The sequence below is a fragment of the Meriones unguiculatus genome, chromosome 8, assembly GCF_030254825.1.
Source record: "Meriones unguiculatus strain TT.TT164.6M chromosome 8, Bangor_MerUng_6.1, whole genome shotgun sequence".
NCBI classification, from domain to species: domain Eukaryota; kingdom Metazoa; phylum Chordata; class Mammalia; order Rodentia; family Muridae; genus Meriones; species Meriones unguiculatus.
The window spans coordinates 26276170-26296491 of NC_083356.1; the positions used below are offsets into that span (position 1 = coordinate 26276170).

At 47.1% G+C, this 20322-nt stretch overlaps 1 long non-coding RNA gene across 1 annotated transcript in view; it reads left to right on the forward strand.

Annotated features, from left to right (window-relative positions):
* Positions 1–15884, forward strand: part of LOC132656003 (uncharacterized) — a 38345-nt gene extending 22461 nt beyond the window's left edge. Inside the window, exons 2-4 of the long non-coding RNA XR_009593960.1 lie at positions 10979–11150; positions 14200–14267; positions 14598–15884. This is a non-coding gene — a long non-coding RNA (uncharacterized LOC132656003). The remainder of the gene's footprint in view (positions 1–10978; positions 11151–14199; positions 14268–14597) is intronic.
* Positions 15885–20322: the final 4438 nt, after the last annotated feature.

Here is a 20322-nt window from a genome sequence, read left to right on the forward strand (position 1 = left end):
GAGAGCTGAGTAGGGAGCTGCCCTAGGCATCCTTTGTCCTGTTCTTGCCTGGTAATTGACATAGTGAATGGTCGCTAATGAAGAACAGAGTGGGACTTCCTGGGAAGTGACTGAGACAGCCAGAAAGACAACTGCTAATTACCAGTGCCAGCTGGTGGCCCTGAGAGACCATGCTGACAGAAAAGACTAGGGATGAGAGGATCAGGCAGAGAGAAACTTCGGGAAGACTGCTTACTCTAGGGCCTTCTGCACCCAGGCACTGGCTCCATGCATGATGGATCAAGAGGTCAAGACCACTACCATCCCTGAGTCTCTCTTCAGGTTAAACCTGAGGAGGACCTATTTGACCATCAGCATGATTCTGCTAGTGTCTTCCAATTGGCCTCAGCTATCAGGTTGGGCCAGCTTTCTTTCCCTCTCAGATACACAACACTGATTTCCTCTTTCTCTGGCTCATCCCTGCCTCTGACCCTGTCTACATTGTTGGCATCTTGCTTCAGCAACCCCTGGGACATGCTGTAGGTACCATCCCTACCCCCTTCTGGCCCTGGGTGAGTGAAGCAGGAAAGCAGGAGCTTGCCAGTGACCCTCACTTACACCGTGATGAAGGAAATGGGGCAGTGATCACGTTGAAGAGAGAGCTATCTTAATGAGATATACCAGCAATGTGGTTAGTCGTTAGGCATTCCAAAAAGCCTGGTAAAAAGCAGGCTGCCTCTCCACAGGGAGAGTGGTAGCTGCCTTCTTTGGTGTTCCTGCCTCATAACTCATGCTTTTCTAGTCTGGAGTTGTCTCTCCCCTCGCTGAGCAGGTCTCAGTTTCACACACACCTGGTGCCTCTGAGCCTCGTCCATCCTCCCTCAGATCTACTGTCTCCTCATGGATCCCTGTCCATAACTTCTGGGCTGCACTCTGGGCCCCTGGTCCTTCAGGGTCAAGGCTCCTGCTGGATTGGGATTCTGACCATATGTACCTGCCCTAACTAACTACAGCCTGCTGTAAGGGGCCCAGCACTTCCTTCCACTCTTCAATCTTTCTCTCCTTTATCTTGGCCCTGTCACTGACAGGTGTGTGCTGCTGTAGGGCAGGGAAGCCTTCAGTGGCCAGAGTGTCTCCCCTGAATCCCAGCTGTCCCTTAACCCTAAAGATGCTGAAATCCTCAGCTGAAATAGTAGCAGGAGAACCCTGAGCCCACCTCCCTTTCTCCTCTCCTCTATCGTCTGCTGGGGCCATACAAACTGGCAGGTTGTAGCTTTGATGGTTGGCAGTGCTGGAGACCTTAAGGCTACAGCCCAGGTGTGGGCAGCTGGCTCCTCCTGAAGGCATCAAGAGAGGCAATACTGGCACTCCCTGCCACCTTGGCAGTCTTTGCCCTACCTCCACAGAGATTTCTCACCTGTGTCTCTGTATTTCTTCTATAAAGAAGGACACTAGCCATTGTGTCAAGGACACCCTAACCTAGTATGGCCCTACCTTGACTAATCTCACAGATTCTCCCACAGAAGTTGTGTTCTGAAGTTCTGGTCATGGATGGTGAACACGTGTGGCCAAACAAACATCACAGTGGGCCCTGATTCTCCTCTTTGAAGCTCAAGGTGAAGACATCCCTTATGGAAGAGATGGGAAACAAGTGCTTCCCCTTTCCCCTAGATCTTGCTCTGTGAGCAGCCACAAGGCCCTGTGACCTGAATCGCTTTCCCCCAGAGCCCCAAGGCTAGGTAGGTGCCTTCCTTCCTGCAGAAGCCATCCTCTGTCCCCCAGAGCCCAAGCTTCTGTGACAGTGGATCTTCTCCCTACCCACGTAGAGGAGAGTGGAGCAGAGTCAAGGCCCTGAAGCCAGCATGTTCTGTGTGACAGCTGCTTCCCTCTGTAAGCACGAGCAAGGCGCTGATCCCAGAGAGACATCACCCATACACGTGTCTGCACCCATGTACACACGTGCACACATGTAGGTTCTCTGTGTAGTCCTGTGCTGATTTTTTTTTTTCTGCTTCGCCTCAGAGGCAGCTGAAGACTGAGGCAAGGAAATGAGATGGGGAATCGCGCTTCTCGGGCAATTACCCACACCTCGTATAGTCTAATGAGCCGTTGAGGGGCCCGGATGGAACATTTAGGGGGGTTATTGAATGTTTCCTCACAGTTTACTCAGTTGCAGGAATTAATTGATTTATGGACTGGAAGAGCATGTGTGTCTCTGAACATAAGTGGGCGCCTTTTTTAATGTAGCTTTCTCTCGGTGTGAATTTGGGGTGACCCTGAGCTCCCTGGCTTCGGCATCTGGACTCCACAGTTATCTCTTCATCTGCCTGCACTTGCTAATGAGATGCTCCCGAGGAAGTGGCTACTCACCAAGGTACAGGCCTGCAACCACGCATGATCTTGGGACCAGATTTCCCCTTGACTTTCCCAACATTCAATTAATCTTGCCCACTCAGAGTTGTGCTATCACTAGCAGGCTGTTTTTAACTAAACTTAATGTTTTTTTTTTTTCTTTCATTAACTGTTTTAAAGCCACTACACAATAATTGTGAAATCGTAAGTTTGGCATGATTGCTGTTCCCCTATTTCCTTTCTTTCTGTTGAGAAAGTTAGATTTACTTGTTTTAGTGTGTGTGTGTGTGTGTGTGTGTGTGTGTGTGTGTGTGTGTACAGAGGTCAGAGACAGCTTGTGAGAGTTGCTTTCCTCCTTCCACCAAAGATGAAAGTCAGGTCTTCAGTCTTTGTAGCAAGTGTCCTTAGCAACTGAGCTCTCTCATTAACCCCACCACCTTTTTTTTTCTTGTTTATTTTGACATGGGATCTCTGTATGAAGCCCGGGTTGTCCACAAGCTGGCAATTCTCCTGCCTTCATTACCCGGTGGCTTCCACTCTGCCTGGCTGCTGCATTTTCCTTTTGCTACATTTTCTTTATATACGTTAAAATAGTCCTGCGACTGGTCACTGCAAAGTATTTTTGTAGCCTACAAATTGTTCCCCCAGCATAGCCTCCTTGAAGAGTCCTAACATTTTGGAGATAAGAGCAGTGGGTAGCAGGGAGAGAGGCGGCTTGCACATCTATAACCTCAGAGTGAGACACGGGTAGGCTCACTCTGGGTGTTGGAAAGCCAGGCCAGCCAAGTGTCCCCTATGTCTCTATTTCATCATCCTCCATAGAAGTATCCTTGGTTCTACCTAGGCCTGAAGCCAAAGGAGCCAGGGAGAAGCAACTGCCCTCCTGGGCTGGCCACTCTCTGGTTCATGAACTCTAGTGCGTGAGCGTATGTGAGATTACATCTATGATGGCTCTGGTGTAATGAGATGGGACCCAAAGGATGATTGGCTGGAGGAAGAGACTCCCCCCTACCTTGACTACCTCATTAAATTTCTACAGGCCTCATCCATGTCAGGTTGTCCCTGCACAGGGCCTGCAGTGCACACACCGCTCCAGACTGCTAAGGCATTACAGGTCCAGCCCTATTTAGGAGGAACAGGGGCAGAAGTCAGAGGATGTCCTCCCTTCCTCCATCCTGTTCTGTCCCGGAAGTTCTGGGATGCTCTTAGACTACCAGGATGCCAGGCCCTCCCTCCTGAAGTCCCCTCATGGTGAGCAGGATCTGATTCTCTACAATGGCAGGACAGCCAGGGTGTGTGATGGCTCTGGCAACACAGTGCAAGCAGCCTCATTGGCCTTGCTCAGCTCTACCTTGCTGTCCACCTTCTCCAAGCTTGGTTCCTATATACCACTAACAGGGAATGTGGGTTGGTGCTCTTATTTGTGTGCCAGGCTCCCAAGACACAATGCCCTGGCTGCCTTTGCCCCCCCTCAGGGAACCCCTTCTCTTGTGGGGTTATCTCTGAACACTACCCCAGGGATGGAGCCTCTCTTAACCTGGCTTGTGCCTGGTGGCCTCTTCCCTGATTTACCTCAGCACGATGGCCAGCAGCCTGTGCAGCCAGAGCTGCAGGGTAATTCTTGTCACTTGGTTTCCACCCTGGCTAGTTCTGTGGTCCCTGCTTTTAGCTGGAAGATTAGAGAAAGAGAGATTTGCATAGCAATAAAAAGTAATTAAAGTCACCAACACATGAAAAGCCCATTATAAGATTCCCTGGGAAAGACGCCTCCCCTGGTCAGGAAAGATACAGTGAGCGGGTGGGGGTGGCGAACCAATTAACCAAGCCTGTTAGCTGTCCATTATCAGCACTGGGTGCTGCACATGTAAATATTAATTGCGGCAGGGCCAACTTGCTAACAGCCAACCGAGCTCATAAATATCCTGAGTACAATTAATGGTGACGAAGTGTATGTGTCTCTGATGGTGGGGCTTGGTGAAGCGCCTGGGGGATGACTCTGAGCAGGCAGCTACGTGCTGCCGCCACAAATCTGTCCCCCTGATCATCCATTTCAGACGTGACCACACTTCCCTCAAGTATCTGATTGCATTCTGGGGCCTGAGTTATGATGTGTCAGTTTATTCTTTTATTCATTATATACAGCCACTTAGAAAGAATGCGTAGGCGTCCATGTGCCTCTGTTATGTGCACACTTTCGGACTGGTAGCCCATCAAATCACCCATGAGTTGCTGATTGAATTAGAGCTGTCTGACTCTTATAGACAGCAGGAGGCCCATCTTCCTTTGGAGGGGGGCATTCTGAGAAGTCACTTCAAGGAAAGTCACCCATCAGGCATGAACACGGAGGGGAAGTCAGAAGCTGGGGTCCCGGGCTTCTTGCTGACATCATTGTGATCCCAGGAGTCCCGTAGAGGTGTGCTGCCTCTCATCCCTCTGTGATCTATCTACCCTGGAAAACAAATAGAGAAATGTTCCTTCACCTCTTTCTTTTCAAAGACTTTAACCTTAGTGGAGGTCCCAGTCGGAGGGCTGTGACAGGTTAGATCAGAGCCTCTTCATTCCTACCCCAAACCTGCCCTCAGAGACAACTGGTTGACCTCTCCCACTGAAATGCCAGCCCATGGCTCAGAGTCCTTGAACTTCATAGAGTCCAGGCTGGACTAGGAGAACATGATCTTGAAAAGGTCCCCAAACAGGACCCTCCCACTCTGGCAGCTGTCACTCCACTCCTTAGCAATCTTCCAGGCGAACCAGCAGTTATGGAGAGCAGGGTATACCAGAGGCAAGAAGACAGACTGGCATCACTGCACTGACTTCCAGAACAAAGCAGTAATGGGGCATGGCCTGTGCCATCATTCTCTTATCCCTTCTGAACTCTGTTCATACAATATGGACATTTTAGAACAGGAAACAAGATTGGGGGACATGAGTCAAATAAAAAAAAACATTGCAGAAGGTGGGCAAGAGAGGTACCTGCTGAGATGACCCTTGAACTGAGAGCTGAAGGCTGAGGGGGCTGGAGGGCACTGGGGAAAGAGTTATCTCTGCCAACAGAGGACAGAAAGGGAGAAAAAAGCCCTGGCTGGGCACATGTCATCAGGAGGGGATGTGATGCTGAGAGATTGTGGGGGAAAGTCCTAAGGCTTTCCAGGAAGTTCTACACTTTTAGAGCGGGGGAGGACAGTGCGAAGTCTGAGCAGAGAAGAGGCATTGGCCACTTTGACAACACTGGCCTAAAGCTGAATATGGAGATAAAGGAGAAGAGAAGGAGGGAGGGAAAGAGAGAAAGGGGAGGAAGAAAAATGGAGATAAGAGAGGAAAGAAGAAAGAGGGGTGAAGAGAGGCAGATGGAGAAAGTGAGAGGGTTTTGACAAAACAGAGGGAGATGGTGAGATAGACAGAGAAAAAGAATGGAGACACAGACAGAGACAGAGAAGAAGAAGGGGGACCAGAGAGAGAAGGAGAAAGAAGACAGAAAAAAAAAAGAGACAGAGGCAGGAACACAGAGAAGGGGTCAGAGACACACAGAGAAAGGGAAGACAGGTTATAAGGAGACAGGAGGCTGTAGAGATAGAGTTGGAGATTGATATGGATAGTGAAGAGGCGATATGGAAGAGCAGAGAGGAATATGACAGTATGAGATAGCAGCAGATGGACCCAAGGGACTGGCAGTAGTTGGTGAGAGGCACCTTAGTTTATTCTGAAAGCTTTTCTGTTGTTGAATTGGATGTAGTTGGTGTGGTGTGGAGGAAGGAGCCAGAGCATCTCCAAGGCTTCTGACACAAGAAGCTATCGAGAAGATCTCTTCCTTATGGATGGAGATGAGGTGGGGGGAACAGGTGTCTGGGAAAGCAAGGGATTGGGCTAGGTTGATGGGCTCATTGCCTCTTTTAGACCTCTGAATGTAGTTTGGGTTCAATACTTGGATACATGAATATGAAATTTCGGAGAAAAAATGTGCCCAGACAACTTATCCTATGTAGGAAGTGAGTTAAGAGAAAAGATTGGCCTGGTTCTCAGGGACCTGCAGAGTAATGATGAAATGAGGGAGAACCAAGAGTGCAAGGTGTCCTTGGGGCCAGGTGGGTCTATCTTGCCAAATACTGGCAACAGGTTGAATCTAATGAGGCATGAGAAATAACCATCATGCCTGGCCACAGGAAGTTGCTGACAAGCACTGTGGTAAAGGAGGGAACTCCCAGATTAGCGTTATAGTTGGTACCAGAGGGAGAGGAGGCAGAAGCAAGCAGAACATTTCCTCGGGCCATGTGATAACCAGGAGGGTAGTAACAAGAACATGGGCTCACATTTTGTGGGCCTGTGCACATACATGTACATATGCATACAAGCAGATACACAACACGTATGTGCAGAAGATGATCACATGTATTTCTGTCTTTGGGTATATGTTTATGTGAACATATGTGTGTAATATATGTGGCTGCCCATGCGTGTGGAAGCCAGAGGTCAACCGAAACTGTTATTCCTAAGTAGCCATCTACCTTTTTATGAGGCAGGGGCTCTCATTGGGATTTGGGGGTTCGATGCCAGCAAGGCCTGGAGATCCACCTTCCTCTGTCTCCCTGTTCTGGGATCATAAATATGTACCAGCACACCTGGCTTACACAGATGTTAAGAATTGAACTCAGGTCCTCACACTTATACGTCAAGCGGTTTACTGACTGAGCCATTCTCTGGGCCGCAGGTGTTCATATTCATTTCATAGACTGACCTATCCACACATGCGTGATATTTGCAACAGAAAGTTATAATTCAGGGGAGTGGAGAAATGTCATGGTGCAGGAATTGTGTTGAGTAGTCCCAAGGGTGGAATAATGCAAAGCACTAGTTTTTTAGGCCTAGGACCTTCAGCCGAGCCTGCTCGGCACGTGATGTTGTCTGTGGTTCTGAATTCAACTTTCAGTCAAGATTACCTTGGGAGCACAGAGAAGGTGCTCAACATACAATTTATGGCATGGTGTGGGCTACATCCACCTGCATGCTCAATTGCTATTTTATCACCCATTAAATCACAAGCCTTAAATAATCTGTTGGGTTCTATTCCGAGTAGCAGGGCGGAGTCTGGAAGGGAGGGGCTGGGGTGCAGGGAAGAGGCTGGTTGCGTACACAAGACCTGTCATAGGCAGATACCCTGGAGGCCGAGGTTTTCATAACACTCTCTGGTCATCCTACAAGATGGATACCACAGTTGCTTCTACTCAGAGAGTCTCAGGGACATGAATGGACCAGACGGTTAACAATAATGTCAGGATCTGTTTCCCAACTCTGCTCGCACCCCCTTGTGTACTTGCAAGGACTTAGCCACCTCCCACAAGACACGTTTCCTGCCTTCATCTCTGCCTCACTACCATGGTTTCCATGAGATCCATGGCATCAAGATGAGGACAGAGGCCAACAGCCTGGCTAAAAATGTGTGGGGCAGCTTGTGTTGTGTGGATCACTACCTGGAAGAAGATTTAGTTAATATCTTAGATCCTCCATAAAGTAGTATGTTTTCACCAAATACGGATGTGTTCAAGCCACTGCACCACACACACACACACACACAGTGAACAGAGATAACCCACTGAGATACTGTCTCTTTGAGACACAGTACATAGCCTGCGGTAGGCAAGAGAATGTTCTCAGAGGAGACAAGACCGTGACTCTGAAGATGTATGTGCTCTGACCTGTAGCTGTGGGGAGCAGAGTCCACTGGGCCCCACAGCCGCTGCTGTGTTCCTCTTAAGGCCTCCAGTCTCTTTCCTCTCCCCCACCTTTTTATTTTAAGGCGCTGAAAGCTGCCCTCCCCCGTTTGCCTTCTCCACTTCCTTTCCTTTACCCATAGTGATTCCAAACTAGCCGAGAGAGCAGAGGCTCCTCCAGGGCACTGTCATCAAGGCCACTTCTACCATCTTTCACTTTTAATATCTGTCATATCTATCTACAACCTGTATGTTTATAATATACTTATGTTTTATCTATCTAATCATTTATTTATCATTGTTTTATATCTATCCATCATCTACTTGTTCCTTTCTATCATCTATCTAATTATCTATCATCTAAGTATCTATTATCTATCATTGGCTTATATCTATCCATCTATCACATACTTGTTTATGCCATTTACCTCTATGTATCTACCTATATATCTATTTATCTAGCAGTCTGTCCATATACCTGGTATCTATATCACCTACACATACATAGAAGAGGAGTGTCCTGGGTCAGAAAGAGCCAAGCTGGAGTTCTATGATACAGGCGTATGCCCATGCTATTTCCTGGTCCTGAATCTGCTCAGCTTTGCAATGTGAGAGAAGGGCATCTTTCAGTTTGGCATAAAGTCAAACCCTGTTTCCTCCTCATGGCAGGGAGATTCATTAATCCCTGGACCTCTCTCTCTCTCTTTTTTTTAATCTGGGAGATGACAACAGCCCTCAGATTTTGTAGGGCTGCTAGGAGAAGTTAGGGATGTATGCATTTGTCATTCCTGATCTCTGATCTGAATGCCTCAGTGTCCCATGTGAAGCAGCACTGAGCCTTGGGAGACATTCACCATGCCTCTAATGTACTTGGTCATGTTCCTGCTACATGGTGACCTTAGCTTTTCCAGGCAGAGCCACATCAGTGTGGCTCTCTCAAACCTAGTGACTTTACTAAGCCTATATCAAGAGCTGGCTTATCTCTGATGTGCCACGATTCTCAGGGGCATGTTCCCCTGCCCTCCTGGGCCCTAGCATCCTAGTCAGAAGGACCTGCTGATGGCCTTCTCTTCCAATTAGCTCTGAGTGTCAGACTGCAAATTGACAAAACTGTCAGACAAGCAACAACAGAAGAAAAAAAAAGGTTTTAATTAGTTCTTCATGAAGATCAGGAAACATGGTAAGAGAAAAATGACTGAATCTGCTTGAGGTTCTTTGAACTATAATTAGAATGTGGGATTTAAAAGCCGTGCAGGCCCATTAGCTCTCTGCTTACTGTTCAGAAACTGGATGGAAGGGGAGTGTGGGGGAAGTTGGTGATGGTCATGTCAGCGTAAAGACACATGTTCTCTCAGTTAAATGCCTAAGATTTCCCTTTTCATCTGTGCTCCTGGGAGTCCTTGAAGCTGGATACCAACCTAGAACGTGGATACAGTATCTGCTCATGAAGCATCACATCTAAGCTAGGCACTGGATTCTTGGGGAACGGAACCTGGCAAAGATGGGAGAGTGAGTGCAGAGTATTTTTTCAGGGGCTTGGGGAGCAGTGCAACAGCAACTTGGTCCCTCCCATCTCAGACAGCTGCAACCTGGCCCCTCCCATCTCAGACAGCAACCTGGCCCCTCCCATCTCAGACAGCAGCAACGTGGCCCCTCCTATATCAGACGTTGTGGTTCCTCTTAGGTTGAACCAACCTGGCTCCTCCCATCTTAGACTGAATCAATCTGGCCCCGCCCCACTTCAGATCCACCCAGAACCTGGAAGGGGACTTGGCCTCTTATGCAGGAGGTTCCTTCTCAGGAAACAGAAGAAGGTAGCTCACAGGTAGGCTGCCAACCCTCTGCTTTGCTTGGCAGAGAATCTTATTTAGACATAGTGGAAGGGAAACAAAGGAGGAAGCCCCAGTTCACCTGAATGAAGATGTCTCAACTCTCATCTTCCTGAGGCCACCTGAGGACCCTCTTATCTCAGCCTTCCCACGGCTTGCCACCTACAGGATTTCCTTCCCCAAGCTCTAATTAGAGTAATTATCAACACAGACATGGCACGTTCTGTGTGCTTTCTAAGTCTTAACTAGGGGAATTCTCACATCATTAGGTGCATTTCATAGACGAAGAAGCAGAGAACAGAATGTTGAGTAACTTCCAAGGTCGGGCAGCTTCAGGCATGGGGCTTAGATTCCACCCTAGGCCGCTGGATCTAGAGCCTTCACACTCATCCGATACCTAGCCTCACTGCTGGCTTTTAATTTCCTCTTTCTTAGACTGCTTGTTGTAGACCACATGTTGGCTTAGGTGCATCGATTCTGTTGTTTGTTCACCCTCAAGCAACACTGTCCTGTGGCTGTAAGATGCGGCCATTGTAGTCGAGGAAGGTGAAATGTTTTCTCCTGGGTTAGGGCCAGGTGGCTGTGGGACCTGGATTTGAACTCAGAACTCTTTGTGAGGTATCCATGTTGCATTGTTCAGATCTCACTGTTGGCTAGCTCATATAATATTCAATTTTTTTAAAAAACAGAATAAACAGTCTAAAAGATGTTCAGCTCAGAGGTGAACAAACAGGTGATAAGACATCACAGTGAACTTCCTGCCAAAACCAAGGAGGATAGGAATTGAATGACAGCTGGTCCTGAGGCCTCCATACCTCCTGCTGTTTGGACCCATCTCCTAGCCTTGAACATCAGTGCTCAGCTCTGTTTGCTTAGGGCATGATGCATGCTCTCTTGTGATTCCTTTCTTCTTTAACTACTACAGAAGTAGCTGCTTTTTTTTTTTTTTTGTAGTTATATAGTATACCATATGAACACATGAATTTTATGTCTACCTGTGGCCTTGCTGACAGGCAGTATAATTGGTTCTAATTTTCTGGCTATTACAAATACAGCAGCCATAAACTTTTATCTCTTAATAAACATCAATTAAAGACGTGACATTCCTGCCAGGTGCACATGTGTCAGCTGGAAGGACCAAGTCCTGAAATCCCACATGCTCCAGAGAGTCCAGAATTCAAATCCGGGACCTTCGTCTGCCGAATCCTAACCTGGGAGAAGACAATTAGACCTATCCTCAGCGATTTCAGTCCTCTCTTTCATCCCCTGGGCGGGGTTGCTGGAGGTAAAATAGCTAATATTTCTATTGCTGTCGTAAAACACCCTGACCACAAACAGCTTACAACTTTCAGGCCACATTCTGTTGCTGAGAGAAGGGGGGCAGGAACTCAAACAGGGAAGGAGAAGGATCCTGCAGGCAGGAACTGATGCAGAGGCCATGGAAGGATGCTTGGTCCTCACGACTTGCTCAGTGCTTTCTTATACACCATCCAGGACCACCTGCCCACGGCGGCGCCATCTACAATGGGCGGGATCCTCCACATCAATCATTAATCGCACAAGTATTCAAACACTAATTAGTCATTCCAGATGTAACACTGTTCTGTAACCTTAATCTGTGTGTTTCTGATAACTAATGCACCCAGCACCCTGTTGACTATCTGGTTCATGGTTGCTCCCACCAAGCCATTTGCCATCCTTTAAAAGATGGGTTGACTGGTTTCTCCATTAACAGAAGTTTTTCTTGAAAATATAAGCCTTTCGATAAACATGAAGGGTAGATTTTAATAGAACACAATGTATGAGTTCCTTCCTCCCTAGTGACACCTTCGAGATCATAAAGAAAGTGGTCAACTATCTTCTAGAGGCTTCACTGTTTAACTTTTCCCATTTAGGATTAAAATCTGGAACTGGAGTCCCATGGGTTTTAAATCGATTTCAGGTGGTGTGAGGGAGGGAACATTTATTTTCCCCATCTGGGTATTTGGTTAAGCTGCTGCAGTCTTTGGGAAGTCTTTGGGACCATCTCTCCCTGCTTCATCCAGAATGAGGGAGTCCTTTGTGGGAAGAGCCATAGGGCAAAACTGGCTTCTTTCAACCAGTAAAAGGCCATTTCCTTGGGAGACTTTGGTTGTTTGTATAGTTAAGTGATCTGTGTTTTTTTTTTCCTGTCAAAGTTATTGGAATCGAATTCGCAATATTTCCTGGATGTCTCCTCAGTGTCAGGATACCCAGTACTGACGTCATCTTTCTGGCCTCTGATATTTACAGTCCACTGCTGCTTTCCTCCTGATTGATCTGGTTATGGGCTGAAATGGTCTCAAAACCATCAGCTGTGGCTTCATTGATCTCTTTGCTGTTTTCCTGCCCTCCGATTCCTTTCCTTTGTTTCTTCATCTCTGTTTGATTTCACCTTGATTCTCTCCCATTCAGCTACTCCCTTAAAGAAGAGCAGAGGGTTATAACTTGACACCTTTCTTTCTTGCCTAGGTTGTACTCTCTCAGTTTCTCCACCTTCCATTCAGTGTTGCCTCACACATGAGACACGCCCACCTTCTTTCGCATTCTTTTAAGGACACCTTTAAATTTCTCTCTGGATTTCTTCTTTGGTGTGTGAGTTATTTACCAATATGTTGTTTGTATTTAAAACACTTAGGGCCTTTCTGGGGAGGATCATATTGCTATCGATTTCTGATTTAAGTTCATCGCAGTTACTGAACACACTATGTATCACATCTCTGTCCATCAGTGCAGCTCGAGCAAAATACCTGAGACTGGGTAATGCTTGAGGAATGCTCTCACAGACCTGGAGGTTGTAAGGTCCATGTTGGGGGAGACTAAAAGGTCCTGCTGAGGAGAGAGATACTAGCTTCAGGCAGAAGGCCACTGGGCAGAGCATAGCTTGAAACCCCTTCATGAACGCCCAAGACCATTCTGAGGCGAGTGGTCCTCACTGTTTGTACCAGCGGTTCTCAACCTGTGGGTCAAAACCCCTTTGGGGGTCAAATGACCCTTTCACAGGGGCTGCATATCAGATATCCTGCATCTCAGATGTTATGATTAATAACAGTAGCAAAATTACAGTTACGGAGCAGCAACAAAAATTAATTTTATGGTTGGGGATCACTACAACATGAGGAAATGTGTCCCTTAAAAACATCATCTTTAAGTACCTGGTGCCATTCTTTGCTCTGGAAGCTGCTTTGTCTGATACTGATGCCGCAGTGGCCTCTCTTCTTGGAGGAGTGTGAGCCTGGAACACTGGCCTCTGTGTTCTGTCTATTCCACATGCTTTTTGGTTTTTCTACAGCTTACACCAGGGCCTGTACCAGGGCCTGTACCCTGAGTTCAGACGTATTTATGGGATACTGGGGGTTTTTGGTTTTTCTACAGCTTACACCAGGGCCTGTACCAGGGCCTGTACCCTGAGTTCAGACGTATTTTCTTTGAGATGTGGGTAAGGTTTAAATTAAAAGTAATAGAGATGTTGAGATGGCTCAGTGGGTAAAAGCATGGCCAACCTGATGACCTAAGCTTGACCCCTGGAATCCAGAGTGCAGTGGTTCTCAGCCTCTGTAATGCTGAGATCCTTTAGTACAGTTCCTCATGTTGCAGCGACCGCCAACTGTAAAATCATTTTCATTGCTGCTTCATAACTGTAATTTTGCTACTGGTATGAATCGTAATGTAAATATCTGTGTTTTTCGATGGTCTTAGGTAATCCTTGTAAATTATTCAACCCCTCAACGAGGCCACGACTCACAGGTCGAGAACCTGTTCCATAGCGGAAGGAGAAAATTCACATTGGAGAGTTGTTCCTTGACCACCCCACATATACCATTGCACGTGCACACACACACACACATATCCACACATACATATGCACATACATGCACTCACACACATATGCTCAAACATACTAAATAAAATAAAAATATATTTCAATTATCAGTAACACTCTAGTTAATGGTATTTTCCATTTTGGCTTCTATCTATCCTGCTACTATATGTGTTTGTGGTTTGCTCCCCTCTTTCCCGCCTTCATGGACGTGGTGGTTTCCAGCTTGGGAATCAGTTCAGGACCTCGCACATCTGTGTCATTGCTCTGCCTGATCAGCCTTCAGTTCTCTGCCTCAGCATGAACACGCTGCTGCTAACATCTGTGCCAGTGCTGTGCTCCTGCTCTCTGAGCTTTTCTGCTCACTCACCTTGGTCAGGTTTTTGTTTGTTTATTTGTTTGCTTGCTTGTTTGGTTTGTTTTTCATGTGTGAGTTTCGGTTGGAATAAAGTGACTTTCATTTATGGGATACTGGGGGTTTTTGGTTTTTCTACAGACATCGTTGAGTTTTGCTATGATCCACATGGATACAGAGGACCCTTCCACAATCTTCTCTGAAGTCTGGTGAGTCAAGGAGGCATCATGAGTCTAGAGAAAGTGAAGCAGTGCTCCAGGTCAAGGTGAGGCCCTTTGGCCCCTTCAGACCTTGAGTTTTGAAGCCTTGCTGTGACCACCTTGCCTGCGGGAGTCTGAGGGGTCAAGCTGTGGTCACTAAGGCCAATCTTTTCTCTAGCCCTGTCAATTTCCTCATCATGTCCAGTCATACCCTTTTATTCCGTTTGTGTCAGAGACTCTGTGGTAATTGGTGCCGTAGACCTGGGAGCCAGGCTTCTGGGCATGCCTTAAAGGGATTATCCTGTTTTTTTTTTTTTTTTTTTTTTTTATCTGAGGTAGGAAGATTCTCCCACTGTCGGCGGCACTGTTCCATGGCTGGGATCCTGGACTTCCTAAGTGTAGAAATGCACTCATGATTGTGGATGTGAGGTGGGCAGCTGCTTCAGGCTTCCGCCTTGACTTTCCTGCCATGACGGACTGTGCCTTGAACTGTGGGCAGAAATAAACTTCTCCCCCTCAAGAAAGAAAATAATTATGGCAACAGGAAAAGAAACCAAGACAACCCATCCTGAATTTCTATTCATGCTTTAAAATGTGGGGTTATTTTTAAAAATATTATATTGCAGAATAAAATGCATACAGAAAATCACGTAAAACAAATGCGTGGTTAACACATTTCTTTTTTTCTTCCTCCAGCAAACACGAATTCAAGAGAGAAAGCTTGCCTACTTAGGAGTGAGCCCTGCACATCCCCCCCCCCCACACACACACTGCTTCACCCTCATGCAAACGTCAGCCCGACTCCCAGTATCTAAAAGCCTGGTTTTATCATTTAAATGTGAATTCCTGGACATTACTGCTTAGTCCTGTATGATTTTTGAAAATCTAACATGTCTTTTCAGTTTCCTCCACCCTGTACATTCTCCTCTCATTTCTCTCCTCTCACGGCCATTATCTGCAGGGAAGCCTGGCGCCTCCGACTCATAGCCTCCCTCCAGGCTGGATGTTGCCGATAGCATTCTCTACACCCGCCTCTGCCCTTTATGCCTTCCTGCACACGAGAGTCTGAGCCAGGGACCGAGTCAGGCCAAGCCTTAAGCCCTCTGTAAAGTCGTTATTTGGTGTCTGGCCAGAAGTTGAGTGTATCTCATTTTGCCATACAAATAGCTCCGGGCTGTCAATGCCTGCAGCCTCTCTGTCCCTCAGAGTTGCAAAGGATGCCTTTCCATTCTGCACTACTTTTTTTTTCTTTCTATTTGTCAACTGGCTTTTCAAGAATTTAAGGGGAAAGTCACCGCTTGCCCACTGTTTAGCTCTCCGAGAAGCGTCTCTCATTTCTCCTTTGGTGGAAAGAATTTTATCTTTCCTTCCAGTGTGGGAGTACAGATAGTGGATTATCTGTTCTCATGTTTATGAAAACATTTTTATTTGACCCTCAATTTTAAAGGCATTGTGTCTGGGTACCCATGCCTAGGCTGAGATTTAAAGATGGCTCGTCTTTGTCTCCTGGCTTCATTGTTCTTGGGGGCAAATCAGCTGTGACTTTTGTCTTTGCCTTCTGTGGGAAACACTCATCTTTCTGCCTTTTAACCATGAGGCTTAGCGGCTTTATTCCTGTGCCCTCTGTTTTCCTGCTATCCTTCCTTTTACTGAATTTCTCTTAGTATTATTCTATTTTGTCTATTATTGATGTGCATATGTGTGTGTGAATATAATGTGTATATTAATGTGTATATGTGTATGTGTGTGAAGTCACACATGTGTGGAAGTCAAAGGACAGCCTTAGGGAGTTGGTGATCTTTTTCCATCATGTGGGTTTCCAAGCTACAGCTTGGGTCATCAGGCCCCATTTTATTGAATTTCTCGGATTAAAAAGTTGGCATATTTCTGCTACTATTTATTAAAGATGTTTTATCTATTTCCTTTGCTTTGCCTTGTTCAGTTGTGTGTGTGTGTGTGTATGTATGATAGGTGGCCCCCTGTTGCCCCATGAGTTATTGACAACCCTCAGGCTTGATTCACATTTATACTTGACCTTGTACTCCAGTCCTCAGCCAAACCACCTTGACCATGCCTGACCCCATCTGCCCAACACCGCTGTTTATTTTAAAGTCTAGCAGCCTTTCTGAGTTTGGCTTTCCCACTCGTTTCCAGACACTCCTGGTTGCCCTAGGCTTCCTACCTCTTCACTGCTTACACTCATGCATTTATTTCCCTCTTGACTCCCAACACCATTGTCAATACACATTAAAGTGATTTTCACCTATCCAACACCTACGCCCTAGCTTTGTTTCTACCTTTGATTTCTTCTTCTGATTTGGGAGTGGCAGATTTCCTCTGGCACCCACATGAGTACTGAATTATAGGGTCTTTGGTTTCTGCCATCTTCTCCTGAGGGTACCAAGTCTTGCTCTACAGGAGATTAAAGGATTCTTTTTGATTGCTAACTAGACTGGATTGAGTCATGGGTAGGAGATACATAAAGCACAGTCCCAGGCTGTGTCTACAAGCAGGTTTCCAGAGATGAAAGGAGGTAGGGAAACACCTGCCCGGAAGGTGGGTGGCAAGAAACCCAGACAGAGTGAAGGAGGAAACGGAAGCTAGCTGATGGCATTGTGCTCTCTGTTTTCCTGTCACCATGAAGCAAACAGCTCGGCTCTCTCATGTGCTCCTCCCCAGAAGCTCAGGTGTGGGCCGCAGAGAGGAAGAAGACAGTCGGCCAGAGGACTGAACCTTCTGACAGTATGAGCTAAAACCAACTTCTCCTGGCAAGTTGTTCCATCAGGCGTTTTGTCCCAGTGATGTAGAAAAGGTCAGGAATGTCTATTGATCCTGCACTTCTGTGGGCTGTTAGGTAGACTCTGTTTTAGGGTGTGGTTTTCGTTTGTTTGGCTTTTTTTTTTCTTGTTTGTTTTGGGTTTGCTTGTTATTTATTTGATTTATTTGTTTGTTTTCTCTTGTTTTGAAACAGGGTTTCTCTATGTAGCCCTGGCCATCTGGAACTCAAAGTGTAGAACAGGCTGGCCTTGAACTCAGAGAGCCACCTGCCTCTGCTCCCCAAATGCTGGAATTAAAGGCATGTGCCCCCATACCCGGCCCTAGGGTGTAGTTCTTAATCCTAAACTGCTTTCTGGGCTTCTGCTGAATACTCGGTATTTTCTAAGGTCGAAGGATGTAGTGAAACTTGGACCCTGCACTCTGTCTCTCTGCAGTGTCAGCTTCTAGAGTCTCTGCTCTGTCCCTTTGACTTCGGTGTTCTGTGTGTGTGTGTGTATGTGTGTGTGTGAGAGAGAGAGAGAGAGAGAGTATGTGTGTGTGCATGTGAGCATGCATGCATGTGCAATAATACAAGGCCTGCCATGCGACCCTTCCACAGCAGGAGTTTTTAGTCACCTCCAGCCTCCTGTAGTCCTGGACAGAGCTCCACAGCCTCACCATCCTGCCGCCACCTAGTTCACACCTGCTGTGGCTGTGACTGGGGATTCCCCTGGGAGAAAGGCCAGACAAATGCAGCGTCTGCCCAAATTAAGTCCCTGATCTCTGGGGCGGCATTGCCTCCAGCTCCTGCCTGCTTTAGTCACTCTCCGGTGCCTTCCAACAGTCGTTTTAATCCTTCCCCGGAGTTTATAATTGCTTTTGGCAAGAAGGTTAGTCTAATATAAGCCACTTCCCATTCTGGGAGCTGCGAGATTCTCGTGTATTTCTGTTCTACATGTGTGTGCAGCCTGCCAGTTCTCGGCACCGTTACCCCCACTCACCCTTCCCCTCACTTCTCCTTTCCCAGTGAGTCACCAGGCTTCCCCGACAAGAGCAGAACACAGCACACCCCTCCCAAAGACTGTCTCATCACCCACTCCTTGGGCACTAAACTACCGCACCGTAGCCTTGTGGCTTCTGGGATCTTTTCCACCTAGGAGTGCCCATATACCTTCTTCAGTGAGGCTGGGCCATCTGCTTCAGGGTCTCCTATTCCCAACATCTTAATGCTGTGGCCCTGCTGGAGGAGGGCCTCCCCTGAAGTTCCTATTTTCTGACTGACACACACACACACACACACACACACACACACACACACATCCTGTAGTCTTCTGTTATCAGGTCATTGTTCTATTAAAGTTTCTTTGTGAGTGATTGTGATCTCCTAGCCCGGGTCCCTGGTACTCACACGGCCCTTCTCTTCGGTTATTACGTTTCTCAGCAGATGCGCTTGCTGGTTGTCTGATAAAATTCTCAATTTAGTCATGCATTTTCTTGAATGCGTTAATGAAACTGATTTTAAAAATCTGTGTCGGCAAACTTCGAAATCTAGATTCTGTGCAGGCCTGTTCCCATTGTCTTGTTTTTCTTTCCAAGTCATTTCACGCCTGATATGTTTTGATCGACTGTTGAACACTGTGCACGAACGGCTCCTTATGAGGTCGCCTTCTCTAGGCATCCGTAATCTCCAGCCCACAGGGTGGAGTGGAGGAAGATGCTGCCCAGTGCAGGGGCTGAGGTGTTTTGAAGCTGGTTTTGGGTGCCGGTGAGGCTAGTTTGCAACACCTGGTCTTCATTCTGGTCCACAGAGCTCTAGCACAGGTGTTCCCTGGGCCCTTATACTTCTCCCCGGTATCCTCTTCTGGGTTCTGCAAGCCTCTCACTGGATCTCTTTAAGGCTTCCCAATCCTGTGCAGTGACTTCCTGTTTGGTTTCTGAAGCCCTGTGGCCCTTTAAGGCTTAGGACATGGCAGAAACATCATAGGTGGCCCCAAGTTTCTCTTTGGTCTTCTCAGCATGAGCAGTGTCACTTTTTGCCCGGGGCCCCAAGGATGCCTTGATTCCCTCTGTGCGCCCTGTGCTTGGGAGAGCATGTTGGTGCGCTCAGGCAGCACCTTCTCTGGCATTCCCCAGTGCTCGAGCTGTCAGCTGTGTTGGGCTGGGCTGGTACACATCGCCCTAGCTGCGGTGGGCATCTGTTTCAAGCAATTAGCTTTCCCATAAGCAGGCTGAGTGCTCCTATCCTCTGTTTTCCTCTGAATTTTCAATTTCACACAACCTAATTTGGTCCTGAGCACACTCTGGGGGTCTGGCAAACATGATTTTATGCTTTTTTTTTTTTTTTTTTTTTTTAAATCTGAACTGAAGCAATTACTTGGATTATTTCAGTAAAGTCATCTTTGGTCCTAATTTGTCCAGGCTGCTTGTACAAAGTCCAGTCAAACTGAGGAATAATTTGGTGGTGCTTTGCAGTGCAGGCAACACAAACATTTGGATTTCTTAAATAAATATTAGTTGAGTTCTACCATAGCCAACGCTGCGACTCATACGAGCTCAGCTCCACCTGGACTCATTTTTTCCAGGGCAGGAAAATGTAGCCCTGGTGTGACCACCACAGCCTCTCCAAGTCTCTCTCTCCCTGTGGGACCATCACAGCCTCACAAAGTGTCATTGCTCCTGTATCACAAGGCCTCAGAGGCAGATTTGGGCACAAGCATGTTTTCCAATTATAATCTCACCTGCAAAGGAAAGAGAACATGTGTCCTTAATACGACACGATAGACCTATCCTTCTGGAATCATCCAAGGCTATCACGTGTCCCTTTGGAGGCGAGACCCATCCAAGTAGAGTTTCTAAGCAAGGGTCTGGTGAAAGTTACTGACTCTTTCCATTTTCCAGCTATTCAATAGTGAAAGGAGAATGTAGTGTCTGTCTCAAGAATTTGCTGTGCAAGTTCTGTATGGCGTGTATAAGCATGGAGAGGGCTACCACACACACTACTCTATATATATGCCGTGTTCCTTCCTGACCCCACAGAAAGTCCTTCCATCATCTGACCCTATATCTCATGGGAGTCCTGAGCTTGGCCTGATCCAGTCTGGCAGAGCGATTATGCACTGCAGTGCTGTGGAGGAAAGTAGAGTTTCCTCCCATGAATGTTCCCGCTGCATTCTGCACACACCTGCTCTGGGCCAGAACTTGGGGCTACAGAAAAGAGGAGGACTCCATGAGTCCTCCTGCGGAGTGGGGGTGGGGGTGGGGTAAATGGTTACCATGGAAACGTGAAGGCAGGTGCTCTGAGAGTGAG